Source organism: Halichoerus grypus, chromosome 3 (genome assembly GCF_964656455.1).
Source record: "Halichoerus grypus chromosome 3, mHalGry1.hap1.1, whole genome shotgun sequence".
NCBI lineage: Eukaryota > Metazoa > Chordata > Mammalia > Carnivora > Phocidae > Halichoerus > Halichoerus grypus.
Genome location: NC_135714.1, coordinates 4254584 through 4269639, shown reverse-complemented (window position 1 = coordinate 4269639; position 15056 = coordinate 4254584). Strand labels below are relative to the sequence as shown.

General features: G+C 50.0%; 1 protein-coding gene and 1 long non-coding RNA gene across 3 annotated transcripts in view; both read left to right on the top strand.

Annotated features, from left to right (window-relative positions):
• TBC1D14 (TBC1 domain family member 14) overlaps positions 1-15056 on the top strand; it is a 104898-nt gene that overhangs the window by 20325 nt on the left and 69517 nt on the right. The gene's annotated exons all lie outside the window — the stretch shown is intronic.
• On the top strand, positions 6757-13419 carry LOC144381318 (uncharacterized). Its single transcript, XR_013446256.1, has 4 exons — positions 6757-7037; positions 7237-7403; positions 8067-8216; positions 13227-13419. It is a non-coding gene; the product is annotated as an uncharacterized LOC144381318 (long non-coding RNA).

The window sequence follows — 15056 nt, the reverse complement described above, 5'->3', positions numbered from 1 at the left end:
CAGAGGCGGGGGGAGCAGCTGCAGAACTTGGAGCAGAGGAGACGTACTAGTCATCTACTAGTTTGCTACATGGTAGATGCCAAGTAACCAAATAGCGGATTAAAAACCTCAGTGGCCCATCATCACACAGCTGGGTTCTCTCTCGGGGTCTTACAAGGATGAAACCCAGGCACTGACCGGCTGAGAGTAAGGAACTGTCGGCTTCCCGGCTCAGTCGGGTCGTTGGCAGAGCTCAGTTCCCTGTGGTTTTAGGACTGAGTCCTTGGTTCCTTGATGGCCATCAGCTGGGGGCTGCTTCTGGTTTCTAGATGCTTCTCCTATTCCTTGCCGTGTGTCCCCGCAGTCTTCAGAGCCGGCAACAGAGAATCCCCCTTGTGTACAATCCTTCTCACACTCTGAATCTCTTGCCAGGGACAGCCCCAGTTGGTTTTTAAGGGCTCACTGATGAGGTGAGTCCAACCAAGAATAACCTCCCTTTCCTGAAATGATCTGTGCCGTGTGACACAACCTGACCATGGGAGCGACTGTCCCGACGTATTCATAGTTGATACCCACACTCGAGGGACACTGGAGGGGCGGCGGGCAGCGGGGTACCCTGGACGCCGAGGAGGGAGTGAGGTGGGGGGCAGCGTCCGTGAGTTCGAGAAAGAGCAAGAGGAGGGGAGTTGCTATCAGCAAGGCAATGGGAGCAAACCAATGGAGGAAGGAGTGGCGTGAGGTTTCTTTTTTCTAAGGCTGGAGAAATGGGTGTTTTTGTTTACTGTTAAGAGCAACCTAGTAAAAGAGCAGCGGCAAACCTAACTAGAGAGAGGAGGACTTGCAGAGCGGTGTCCTTCAGCGGCATCTGAAGGAGTGGGATCTGGTGCTCACGTGGACAAACTGGCTTCAGCTGCGTGAAATTCTCTAGCTTAAGAGGCGGTAAAGCAGAGGATGTGGGCGCAGAGGCTGGAGGACGGATGTGGCTGCGGGGGTCTGTGGGCGTCCTCGCTTTATTTAGTGTAGGTGGACTACTTTATTGTTTTTAGTGCTGTCTCATTGTTTTTCTGTGTGTGAATATAGATTTTTAATTTCAGCATATTTCTTTTTTTAATAGACTTTTTTTTTAAAGATTTTATTTATTTTTTGACAGGGAGAGACACAGCGAGAGAAGGAACACAAGCAGGGGGAGTGGGAGAGGGAGAAGCAGGCTTCCCACCAAGCAGGGAGCCCGATGCGGGGCTCGATCCCAGGACCCTGGGATCATGAGCTGAGCCGAAGGCAGACGCTTAACGACTGAGCCACCCAGGCGCCCCTTTAATAGACTTTTTTAGAGCAGTTTTACATCACAGCAAAATTAAGCAGGCAGTGCAGAGTTGGGGTGTCTGGCTGGCTCAGGCGGTGGGCACGCGCCTCTTGATCTCAGGGTCGTGAGTTCAAGCCTCCAGGTTGGGCGTGGAGCCTACTTAAAAAATGAGAGAGTGCAGCCTCCCCCGTATCAGCATCCTGACCAGAGAGGTACCTCGTTACAGTCAGTGGACCTGCACGGACGCGTCATTGTCAGCCGGAGCCCACAGTTAGAGGCAAGGTCACCGTCGGTGCTGTGCGTTCCGTGCGCAGTGACCCGTGCCCATCGTTATGCTGTCGCACGAGGAGCTGCACTGCCCTAGACGGCCTCCTCCATGCTCCACCTGCTCCCCGCCCTCCCCACACACCCCTGGCAACCACCCATCTTCTTCCTGCCTCCATGGTTTTGTCTTTTCCAGACTGTCGTGGAGCTGGAATCCTAACAGCGCAGCCTTTTCAGATTGGCTTCTTTGGCTTAGTAGTGTGCATTTAAGGTTCCTCCCTGTCTTTTCACACATTGATGAAGCTCATTTCTTTGTAGCACGAAATACTATCTCATTGTCTGGACCGGACCCTTTATTTTACATTCGTCTACCTAAGGACATCTTGGTTGCTTCCAGGATTTAGCGGTTATCGTTAAAGTGGCTGTAGATAACCGAGTGCGGGGTGGGGGGGTGGGGGAGGTGGGAGGAGGTGTTTGTGTTGACATGAGTTCTCAGCTCCTTTGGGTAAACACCAGGGAGCCTGGTGCTGGATCGAATGTAAGAGTATGTTGAATTTCGGAAGAAACTGCCAAACTGCCCTGTAGGGCAGCCATGCTATTTTGCGTGCCCACCCACAGTGAGTGAGTTCCTGCTACTCCAGGAAGTACATGTTCTTGTGAAGCAGGAAGCAGGGTCCTCTGCTGACAGCGAGGCCAGGGATGGGCCCCTGGGGTGAAGGAGGTGTGATGAAGGAAGAAGGTGTGAAAGTCACGATGGGGAGTGTGATTGCAGGGGTGGGGGGGCAGGATCTGGCTGTGCGGTGGGAGAGCAAGCAGTGAGCCTCCTGGGGGGTATGTGTGCTGGGCCCGCGTGTGCGTGGGCCCTGGCTGTCATTGGACTGAGTGAGTCGGGTGAAAGGAGGGACAGGCAGGGGAATCGAGGGAGCGTGTACGCTGGGTAAGGGGTGAGGGATGTCAGGAGGGTGAGCGGCAGCAACAGGAGGAAGGACCAGTGGGGACCTTGGTGGGTGGAGGAATTGGAGGAGCCGGAGGGGGGGAATCCAGGCCTGAGGGTAGTGGGGTGCCTTCACGGTGTGGATAAACGGGCTTAGGTCACACAGCTAGCTGGCTGTCGAGCTTGGAGGGGTCAGTCCCCACCTCAACCCCTGCCCTGCTCTGTCTGCCAGTAAAGCTTGATCAACCCTGGGCAGTCACATGGTGTTCCAGCTGCATCTGGTGAATCCTCCAGGGAGGGTTGCAGAAAGGAGGCAAAGCGCCTTCATTCATCCCCTTTCTGGTGCTGGGTTGGGGGAGGGAGGCAGCAGTTCATCCCAGGGGCATTGTTATGACAGGTGCTGCTTCAGTGGGCTGGCCACGGGCACAAGAAAACCCGTTTATGAGCAGCACCTCGTCCTAAGGGAGAGGTTGGCGTGGGTGCCCTGCTCTGGGCACTGTGCCTTGGCGTGGACACAACCTCATGTGATCCTCTGGAGAGGCCCAGGCCGGGATGGCAAGAGGGGAAGGAAATGCCAAGAGGAAATGTCCAGGAGGAACATGGACCATCACCATGCAGGGCGTGGGCCGTCACTTCCTCTTCTTTAGTCCTTGGCCTTCTCCAGGGGACCCCGTCCTCCCTCCAGCTGGCTGCTCGTGGCCGATGTTCCTTTGGCATTCCCCACCAGACACCAGCCTGGACAACCTCCCTGCTATAGACGGTGGGGGCTCTCTCACTCAGGAACACCTTCTCCGTGCCTCTCTGAGGATCTGCATCCTTGCATCGTTTCTGCAAGTGCTTACCCACCTCCAGCCTCCACATGAGGACCAGCCTCACGGGCCTTCCTTGTGCCCACCAGAGGGGGCGTAGAGAAGACGCTGGGGGTGGGTTTGCGTGTGTCCCAGAAGCTGCCCAGGGGCTGTGGCTTTGGCTCAGCACCCGATCTCCCAGCTGTTCAGGTCCTTGGGTCCCTCCCCTGCATCCGCGTCCCCGGAGCGTCTGTTGGGGCTGGAGCCCCTTGAGGTCAGCGTGGAGTGCGTGCAGGTGAAGATGTGGATGCACAGGGAGGTCCCGGCAGCTGCCGTTGTGCGGGCTGTCGTGGGCTGCAGCCCTGTGTGGGGAGGGCCGTGGAGGCCGCAGTGAAGCCTCCCAGATGTCACAGGGGTGGATATCATCACTCCCTCCCCGCTGCACTGACAGCAAGTTGCCGTGTCCCACGTGTCAAACGGAGAATTGGGCAGGTGGTCGTCTGCAGCAGGAGGAACCTTCCTGAACCAACGCCTCATCTGCTTGCAGCCCTCCTTTCCTCCTCCCCCAGGCTCGGCGACCCCCTTATGGAGCAGGTTGCACTCCTGCCCACACCGTGAGAGAGGAGCCCACTGAAGATTCCCGGAGGAGTGGGGCCCCGGCTCCCAGCCCAGGCAGCCAACATTGTTCGGTGCCGTCGGTGGGCCCCCCCCAGCCTGGGTGCCCCTCGAAGGCCTGCATCTTACCCGTCCCATGCTGGCACCTAGTTGGAACTGAGTAAATGTTTGTCAGATGGTTGAATTGAGACGTCTTCCATGTCCTCGGCGAACACCTACCCAGGACCGAGTGCTGAGGATGCGGCCGCCAACAGCCCTGTCCCCCAACTGAAAGTAACAGGCACCCCTTGTGGTCCACTGTGGGTGCACGGTTGCAAGTGATGCCCATGTCAGGCTTCAGGTGCCGGGAGAAATCGTCCGCAGGGTGTCAGGAGAGGAACGAGGGATGGGGAGGGGCGGGCTTAACCCCCTTGAGAAGCAGAAACCAGTGGGCTCGGGTCCCTCTTCCCACCTGTACGCGCTTCGTCCTCACCTCTTCTGTCATCCGGGGTCTCACTTGGGGTGTGGTTGTCACCTGAGCTGTCCGGCGTGTCAGCCGCTGGCCACGCACAGCAGTTCAGACGGGACTGGAGTTGGAAACCTGACTCTTCAGCTGCACAAGCCACATTACGGGGCTCGGCAGACACCTCAGGGACAGCCCAGATTTGTGCTCTTCCATCCCTGCGGGAGGCTCCGTTGTTCGGCGCTAGTCTGGATGGACTAGGTGACGATCTGGGACTTGACTTTTAGCCTTTGTTTTCGTCGACATCAAAAAGCAGCTCATGCCAGTTGTGAAAGAAGCGAATCCGGAGTGAAGCGAATGGAGCCGCGGGAAGCCTGCAGAAGGCACCATGGGCTAGGACCCCAGGGGGAGGGCAGGAGGCTGAGGCAGGGTGCCCTGCTCCTCGTAAGGCGGGCCCAGGGGAGGGGGGCAGCAGCTGCCTGGCAGGGTGCTGAGAGGCTCCCTCGAGGTCCTGTCTGACACCGCCTCTGAGCTCTAGGGCACATTTTAGCATCCGGGGAGCCGCACACAGTGGAGGTGGGGGTGTCCCGTGGTGCCTCCAGCCCGGAGACCGAGAACCCGGAGGGCATTCAGAGAGGGCAGTCGTAGAGCGGGAGTATCTGTTCTGCCCATCTGGTGGGTGGCTGGGCTCCTGGCTCTGTTTTCCTGAACCTTGGTTTCTTGTCTCCAAAATGGCAACAGCAAGGCCGAGCATACGGAGTGCTTGCCATAGTGATCGCTGTGTTTGCGCCTCACCAGAATTTATTAGGGGTCTCTTTCCTGCTTATTACATGAATGAACGAATGAGTGAGCAAATGCTAGTAAGTGCCAACCTGCCCAGGAGATGAGCAGCAGAAAGGGGAGAACCGAGAAACAAAGGATTTAATCAGTCCCAAAGGGTGAAACGGGATTGACTTCCTCTGTGTGATCGGTGACTTGGGGAGGAGCTGGTCACCAGCCGGGCGTTCCCGTGATCCTGCCAGTTCACCACTAGATGTTGAACTTAAGGGAATGCGAACATGTTCTGTGTCCCATTTGGGTCTGATGATATGTTGTCCTTCCCTTGGGTGGGTTAGGAAACTTCTATTTGAGGAAAGAAACCTTTAAAGTTTGGCCACTTTTCGTTGGGTGTGGACACTGGAATTCCCAATTGTCTCAGGTGGGGCGGGCAGGTGCCTTCACTGTGGGGTGTTAGAGGTGATCGCTTTCGGGAGTGGCGTGAACTGAACCAAGAAAGAACTTCGGCCTGCACATCTACTTACGTGGCCAGATCGTGTTCCTGGTAAACCTCGCAGGCTGTAGTGTTTCTGCCCTGGCTTCTGGGAGGTGCAGGTGTCCTTAGAGATTCCACACCTGGGCGCCTGGGTGGCTCAGTCGTTGGGCGTCTGCCTTCAGCTCAGGTCATGATCCCAGGGTCCTGGGATCGAGCCCCGCATCGGGCTCCCTGCTCAGCGGGAAGCCTGCTTCTCCCTCTTCCACTCCCCCTGCTTGTGTTCCTGCTCTCGCTCTCTGTCAAATAAATAAATTAAAAAAAAAAAAAAAGAAATTTCACACTTGTGAGGTGCCTGAGTGGTGCAGTCGGTTAAGTGTCCAACTCGTGATCTCAGGGCTGTGAGTTCGAGCCCCACACCAGGCTCTGCGCTTAGCATGGAGTGTGCTTAAGTCTCTCTCTCTCTCAAGTAAATGAATCTTTTTTAAAAAAAGAAATTTCACACCTGTAAGCAAGATAGTTTTGGGGAATGGGGGAAAGGAGAATGTATTCTGTGCAAGATTCATTCGGCTTTCTGCGTGTGTGCCCCGCCCTCCGTGTGCTGGCACTACTGGGAAATCATACACTGAGTCTTTATGGGAACTCCCAGATTTCTGTGTTTAGATACTTTGCCAGTCTGCCTTCTTTCTGTCCTTGGTGAGGTTATGGTCAGCCTGGGAGGAGTGATTCGGTAGGAAATGCAGGACACTGTGGGAGCGCAGCAGTTTGTGGGGTTTGGAGAAACCCACAGGCCACCCTGTTCCTACAAAGCAGTTCTCTCGCCACCAGCTGCTTCCTGCTCACAACGTTGATTTCCCTTTGCCCAGGTGGGTGTAGAATCTGTTCTACTTAAAAAATGTTCACAGAAGAACAGAACAATTAAAGCTATCTTGTTCTATTTTCTACCTATCAGTGCCTATTCTAAAGTGTTTATGGATTTATTTTGTTTGAGTATTTGGCATGGGGAACATTAAATTCTCTTATGTCTTCTGTATTTTTCGTGTGCACACAGACCTACCAGATTGCCACATCACATAGGCTAATTCCTGTTGATGTTAAGTGAGCTGAGTTTGTAACCGAAAGTTGTTTTGATTTCAGTTTTGCTGATTCTTTGTTGTGAGTAGTTGTGGTTTATCTCAGGATTCCTGTAAGGTTCTGTAAATGGAAGAGTGATGAGTCATCCAGATTTGCCTAATAGCTGTTCGGAGCCTGCAACGGTCCAGTTTTCCTGTTAATTCCCCGTTCTGTCCAGCCAGAGGCTTTTCAGACCTAGGCTCTGTGTACACACTGTTACAGGAATAGCGCATGTCTGCAGGACTTGGAAAACTAGGCTTGGATTTCAGTCCTAACTTCCTTTAGGTTTCAGGTTTGGGTGTGAGACCCATTTCCCACCAGGAGGGGAGATACGGGAAAGTGGTTCAGAGGTGGAGGGGGCCTGGCCTGGCGGGGGGCGGGGGAGGGGGAAGCGGCTGAGAGGCCAGGTGGACAAGGACACCGGCTGCCGGGTCAGCCATTGTCCTTACACCTGAGGAATCTTTATCCCAGAACGAGCCCCTCTTAGAAGCTGCTTTGAAAACAGGTATTTTTTTTTTTTTTTAAAGATTTTATTCATCTATTTGACAGAGACACAGCGAGAGAGGGAACAGAAGCAGGGGGAGTGGGAGAGGGAGAAGCAGGCTTCCCGCGGAGCAGGGAGCCCGATGTGGGGCTCGATCCCAGGACCCTGGGACCATGACCCGAGCCGAAGGCAGATGCTTAACAACTGAGCCACCCAGGCACCCCGAAAACAGGTATTTTTAAAGCAGAAGAAATTGAGTGGTGGTCTGAGTTGGTGGGGAGGACAGCATGTTTACTTGTGGGATTAGCTGCTGTAACAAACTTGAAATCTCTGTGGTGGTGCGGGTGGATGCAAGTTCACTTGTGGCTGGTGGTCTCCCAGGGTCTTGTCATCTCATGGCTCTGGCAATTGCCCCCCCCCCCAGTTCTGTGGAGTCCTCTGCCTCAAGCCATGAAGGGGAGCGGTCAGAAAGGGGCTGGGGGGGGCCCACCTGTAAGGGACGTTGGGAAACCCGGCCAGTGTCCGGCACAGTGAGGAGGTGGGTTTGGCAAATAGCCGGGAGCCTGGGCCATTTTTCAGGATCATTGTGGTTTTTGTTTGTTTTTTTTTTTACAACCCCCCCCCCCCCCATGAGGATTAAATGCCTGGAGTTGATGAGTTGAATGCATTGTTATTCTCTTGCCTAAATGGTAGTCCCCACCACTTGTGGGAGAAATTCCAAACTACTTGGTGTGGCATAAGGAGCATCCTGGATCCAGCCCTGTGCACCTCTTGGACCTCCCACTCCCATTTTGTGCTGTAGCCATATTAGAGTTCTCTGAACCAGCTGTGTCTTTTCTCTGCACCTCGGTCCATTCCGTTCCCTCTGCCTCGCAAACTCCTGTTTGTCCTTTAGGAGTCCACTTAAGTGACACCTCCTCTAGGAAGTCTTCTCTGATCACCGCAACCCCTTCCAGGGCCTTCATTTGGATCCCACAGCCCCTGGACTTCTGAGACCGCATTGACACCCTTCCCACCCCCTCGAGGGACCGTGAGCTTCTTGAAGGCAAGGGCCACATCTTATTCCTTGTTTTCCTAGCCGGGGCAGACACTTAGTAGGTGTTCAGTAAATAATCTGAAGTGAATGATATAGGTAGACTATACATTTTAAAAAGTAAAAATCTGATATGCTTTTAAATCTAAATATTTTCCTTTTTCATTTTATTATTGTTCTAGATAAAGGGGGAAGACTCTCCCCATCAGTTTGGTCTTCCCTGTCAGGTCACACAGTTTGTGTAGGTTTTGGATTACGTGTGCAGCATCCATACCTGTGGTGTCTGCAAAGCTGGAATGTTCTTCTGAGAGATTTTTGGGATTTTTTGTTTTTTTGGATTTTTTTTTTAGGATGATAAACATTTTTTTTTTTTAACGTATGTTTTCTTAAAGCTTCTCTTTGTTTAAAAATACACAGGAAAATTTTGGTTTTTTTATGTTCATCATTCTATTTTTGCCCTTTCCACTTTTATACCTACTACCAATTTTTCCCTCCTACTGTATTTCCTTAAAGACTTTTTATGAATTTTAAACCTAAAAATGTGTACTGTTTTATAGTTTGGTATCCTTCTTTTTACTCCTAGAAGACATTTTCCCACATAATTAGAATTGTTCACACATTTATTAATGTCTTTGTGGTATTCAATCCTGTGAATCATTTACTGGTTCAACCATAAGGAAATGGATTTTGTACCTGCTTTTGGATGATAAAATTATCTTTGTGCATGTCACACTGTGCGTTATCATCTATTTCCATGATTTCCTGGGACAGAATCCCAGAAGTGCTTCTTGTTTCCATGACCACTTTCCCGACCCCTGGTCAGCTCTGACCTGCCCTCTCCCGTGGGCATGGATCGTGAACCCCCCTGGAGCTCTCGGACCATGGTGTGATTTTACTGGCAGTGAAAATCCAGCCTCTGTTTGTTTTTTTTTTTAAAGATTTTATTTATTTATTTGACAGAGAGACACAGCGAGAGAGGGAACACAAGCAGGGGGAGAGGGAGAGGGAGAAGCAGGCTTCCCACCGAGCAGGGAGCCTGATGCGGGGCTCGATCCCAGGACCCCGGGATCATGACGTGAGCCAAAGGCAGATGCTTAACGACTGAGCCACCCACGCGCCCCCCAGCCTCTGTTTTATGAATGAGGATGGTCTCAATGAGGGTTGAGGGAGTGTTAGAATTTGTCATAGCTCTGGTCGCAGGTTACTGGAAATTGGTGTTGGGGACGATTTGTCTTCCTGGGGACTCCGGTCTACAGAATGAAGAGATGCCTGTGGTTTTCTCCTCTCCTGCTGCGCCCTTGCCTGGGCTCATGAGACTGACCCTGAGCCCAGCACTGCTGGCCCACACTTTCTGCCTTTGCCTGAGATGCCCCCTTCCCCTCTGCCCCATGTCGCCTTGGCCTGTTTCTGCACATGTTTAAGGCCCGGTCTTGCTGACACCTCTTCTCTCAAGCCTTCCTGGCATCCCCAGGACAGAGGGGACCTCCTCCAAGGGCACGCTGTCTGGGCCTACTCTCCTGTGGCCTTGCTGTTGTCTAGTCTAGTTTTGTATGTCCCAAACCTGGTAACTGAGGGGCGGTGACTCTGTTCCACAGGTGGGAAAACTGAGAGGTGGTTCATTTCTTACCCAGAGTCAGACAACTTGCCATGAAGCTGGCATCTGAGCCCAGGTCTGCCTGACGCTAAATCCCACGCATACTGTCTGTATCTTAGGTCAGATCTTATTCCTTAAGGTTCCTAAAATGGAAAGGACGTAGCCGTTCATCCCAACTCTCAACTGTTTCCAGTCCGCAGATGGCTCTTGCTTTGTGATGCTTTCAGGCTGTCGTTAACTAGCAACTCTTCTTTCCTTCTTTTCCTTTCCAGTGGGAGATTAAAAATAAATTTGCAATTTTCCCCTTACAGGCATTTTCGCCCTGCCTTTTGTCTCCTAAGCTGACATTAGAGAATGCGTCCCCGTGTAACTTGTGCCTCTGTGTCTGACTGTTGGAGAGCATTTGAAGGAGGTCGTAAGGAGGTTGTGGTGACACAGGAGAGCACCGGGTCTTGTTTTGGACTCAGTGACTTAGCAGTGAGAGGCACACAGCTGGGGTGCAGGCCAGGGTTAGTTAATGAGTTACCGGTGGTGCCTACTTTCCAGATTTTATGCCAGGCACTGGGGATACAAAGGCCAAGGAGGCCGTGCCTTCCCCGCCCCCAGCGAGCAGGGAAGTGATCACTAAAATAGGATATCCCAGTCCTCTGGCCAAGATGAGTGTAGGAGTGCTCTGGGAGCACGGAGGAGGGACGCGGTGGGGAGGGTGTGTCAGCCCGAGAGGGCCTGGAGGAGTGGTTGAGCCGAGCTGGCAGTGACTGAAGGGGACGCAGAGTCTCCCGTATAAAGGAAGCGCGCTCACGCGCCGGCCCGCAGAGAGTATTACCCGCACCCCCAGAAGTCTCCGTCCTGTGCCTTCCCTGTCAGGACCTCACTCCCCAAGGGCGACCTCTGTTCCGACTTCTGTCACCATAGATTAGATTTGTTTGTTTTTTTTAACTTTAGATAACTGGAATCATACAGCATATCCTTTTGTGGCTGGCTCGCTTTGCTCACCTTCCAGTGACATTCACCTGGCTGGTTGCTCGGCGGCAGTATTCATTTACTTGCATTATGAATGTTGCAGATGTACCCCAGTGCGTGTTCTCCACGGAGGGACATGTGACCTGTTTCGGTTTTGACAATTCGGGAGAACGCTAATCACAGTCCTTTTGCACACATGGTGCACAGATCCCGGGGGTGGGGAGTGTTGCTTAGCCTGCTTTAGTCGACGCTGCTGAGTGGTTTCCAGTGCGCTTGGACGACAGGGTGGTTGTACACACTTCTAGCGTGTGCAAGGGTTCTGGGTGCTGTATATCCTCTCCAGAATTTGTTAGCTTTTTGTTTTTGTTTCTTCCATTCCGGTGATAGGGTAAAGGGCATTTGGTTTTCATTTGCATTTCCCTGATGACTAATTTGGTGGATTTTTTCAAATTTTATTGACCATTTGGAATCTGGTGGAGTATCTACGGTTGTCTCACTGACTTGTGGGCAAACTTCACATGTTCAGGAGAAGAGACATTTGTGAGATGGACGTATTGCAAATATATTCGACACTATGGTTTATCTTTTCATTGTCTTAACGTTTTCTGTTTTCTTAACCAACAGAAGTTCTTAATTGCAGTGCATTTTAGTTTTTTAGAATCTTTTGTTTTTATGATTGGTGCCTTTTGTATGCTGTTTAAGAAATTCTTCGTTCTTTTCCAGGAGCTTTGTTTTGCCAACTATATCCGTGATCCATCGGAATTAATTTTCTGTATGGTGTGAGGTAGTGGTTAATGTTTATTTACTGTAAAGATAATCCTGCTCACTGAACCTTTGAAGTAAATCAGGTGACCATGTATGTTCCATTTTTCACTAATAATAGCTTATATATTAGGTCTTGATATCTCCTAGAGTAAGCCCTTCTACTTCTTTGTTCTTCTTTAGGGTTATTTTGACAATTTTAGGTACTTTTCATGTCCATATAAAATCAGCTTGGTAATTACCACAAAAAAAATCTGCAGTTTTGTTTGCAATTACATTGAATCCAGTGATCATTTTTTACTATATGAAGACTTCTGATCTCTGAATATGGTATTTTCTCCCATTTATTTACATTTTCTTTAATTTCTCCACAATATGTTATAGTTTTTTTTGGTAAAGGTCTTGTGTGTCTTTCATTAAGTTTATTCCAAGATAATTGTTAATTTCTGATGGTTTTACAGATGCCATTCTATAAATGTTTGCTGGGAATCCAGTTAATTTTGTATAGAGAACTTGAATCCTGTGATCTTGCTAAACTCAATTATTCTAATAGTTTATCTGTGGATTCTTCTGGATTTTCTTTATAGAAGATACGTTGTCTGTGGATGAGCTTTACTTCTTCCAGTTCTTACACCTTTCATTTCACTTTCTCACCTTATTGCATGACCAGGAACCCCCAGACAATGCTGCATTGAAGTGGTGTTGGTGGAAACCCTTGTCTGGGTCCCGATCTCTGGGAGAGCTTTTACCATTTCCCCATTGAGTGTGGTGTTTGTTGTAAGATCCCCCTTATGAGACACCTTACTTTTTCTTAGATACCTCTGATCAGATTAAGGAAGTTCCCTTTGATTCCCAGTTTTATGATTAAAAAAAAATCATGACTGTGTTGCATTTTTATCAAATGCTTTTTTTTTTCTGCATCTGTTGAGGGTTATATGTGTTTTCTCCTTTATTTTGTATAGTAAAGAATACTGCATTTTTCTAACATTAAGTAAGCTAAATTTGTATTCTTGGAAAAAATCCCAACTTGTTCGTGATATATCATCCTTTTATACCTATTATTGGGTTTGGTTTGCTAATATTTTATGAATTTTCTGTCTTTATTCATAAGTGCATGACCTGTAATTTTCCTTCCTTTTAATGTCCTCATCACGTTTTGGTATCAGGATTATGCTGGCTTTCTAAAATGGGTTGAGTGTTCTGCTTTCTGTTTCTCAAAGTTTCTATAAGATTTTTCTCTGGTGGTTGAATGAACCTACCAATACGTTACAACTTATAGAACCATACACCAAAAAACTCAATTTTATTGTATATGAATTTGATTTACGTATGTATTTTTAAATTTTTTAAAGTAGGCTAAATCACGACCCTGAGATCACGATCTCAGCTCAGATCAAGAGTCAGACGCTTAACCCACTGAGCCACCCAGGCGCCCCTCCTGTGAAGCCTATTTATTATTTTTTAAAGTTCTTGTACAGTAGGGACGCCTGAGTGGCTCAGTCCTTAGGCGTCTGCCTTTGGCTCAGGTCATGGTCCCAGGGTCCTGGGATCGAACCCCGCATTGGGTTCCCTGCTCAGTGGGGAGTCTGCTTCTCCTTCTCCCTCTGCTCCTGCTCTCTCTCGCTGTCTCTGTCGCTATCTCTGTCTGTGTCTCTCAAATAAATAGTCTTTTTTTAAAAAGACTTTATGTATTTATTTGACAGAGACACAGCGGGAGAGGGAGCACAAGCAAGAGGAGTGGGAGAGGGAGAAGCAGGCTCTCCGCCAAGCAGGGAGCCCGATGTGGGGCTCGATCCCAGGACCCTGGGACCATAACCTGAGGCCGAAGGCAGACGCCCAACGACTGAGCCACCCAGGCGCCCCAAATAAAAAATCTTCAAAAAAGTTTTTTAAAAAGGCTTCATGGGAATTTTTAAAATACAGACACACCCACGTACACAATGTCAAATGATCCCTGTAGGGGCATCAGAAAGTCCTAGTTGAATACATTTTTTTCTTGGTGAACAATGCCTATAAATGTTTTTATTGAATGACCTAATACATTTCCTTGGGGGGTTCAAGGGAGGAATAAGAGGTTTGTTCTCTGCGTTTGTGTATTTCTTCCTTAAAGATTTGGAAGAATTCATCAGTGAGGCCATTTGGACCTGAGTATTCTTTGTGGGTTTTTAAAATATAGATATTTTTGGATTTTTTTTTTTTTTCTGAGATACAATGGATAAAACCCTCATACTGCAGGTTGAGGAAGAATTGGGAGGGACACAGGCACATGAAGCTGCAGGTGGCTAGCGTGGGAGAGCTCAGCGTAATGAGAGAGTGATGGGGAGGGGGGCGAGGGGTGGGAGGGCTTGCCTATTGTGTCCCTACAGCCCCTGCCTGCCTGCCTGGTCAGGAACTCCCAGCCCCAGTCTCCTACTCAGAGCTGCTGGGCCAGACCAGGACTCCTGGGGAGGGGCGGGCAGCAGGAATTTTAAGTTCATGCATTTAGTCAAAACAGTCCTTCTCAAACCCGAGTGAGCATCAGCAGCACCTGGAGAGCTCATTCAGGGCCTGCTGGCCTTACCCCCGAGTGTGATTCAGTTGGTCTGGGCAGGGCTCAAGAATTTGTGTTTCTTGCCCCTTCCCAGGTGATGCGGCCTCTAGTCCAGATACCCCACATTGGGATCTGTGGTGCCAGAGGACATTCGATGGTCAGCACCTGTCCACCATCAGCTGCACTGGGGCCGGCATTCCGTTCGCCATCCCAGAGCCCGTTCCTGTGCTGGGTTGTCTCTCATATTTGATTGTTTTCTTTTTTTTTTTTTTGATTGCAAAAGCAAGACATGCTTTTTTTTAAGCAGTACAGAAATTTGTAAAGTAATTTTCTCTTTGGCCCTCACTGTCTCCTCCTGCCAGAGAGGAGACCTACTGACTTTCTGCAGTCAGATGTTTCCTGTGCCGATGTAAACGCACAAATGCACAGAGCACCCTGGCTGGGGTATGTGGAGGATTGTTTTACCACGGGCGAATTGTTGACACATGACTGAATGATACCCTAGTGACGCCCTAGGGAGAGCCGACCTAGAGGAACTTCTTGTGGGTTTACAGTAGGTCATTTTTGTTGACCTTGAAGTTGTTAGTTAGGTCTTGTCATTTTTTTATACTTAACGGTACTTGAAGTCAAGAAGGTGGGGGAATCCTCTAGTGATGGTTCTAAATTTTATTTTATTTTTTTAAATTTATTTTTGAAAGATTTTATTTATTTATTTGACAGAGACACAGTGAGACAGGGAACACAAGCAGGGGGAGTGGGAGAGGGAGAAGCAGGCTTCCCACTGAGCAGGGAGCCCGATGCGGGCTCGATCCCAGGACCCCAGGATCATGACCTGAGGCCGAAGGCAGATGCCCAACGACTGAGCCACCCAGGTTCCCCTAGTGATGGTTCTAACGCAAGTTTTTGCCAGGGATTTATGGGACAGCGTTTGGGACTCCCCTACATACCTGATCGCTTCTTCACAAAGCATGATGTCTGGCACACAGGAGATGATGTGCCAGAT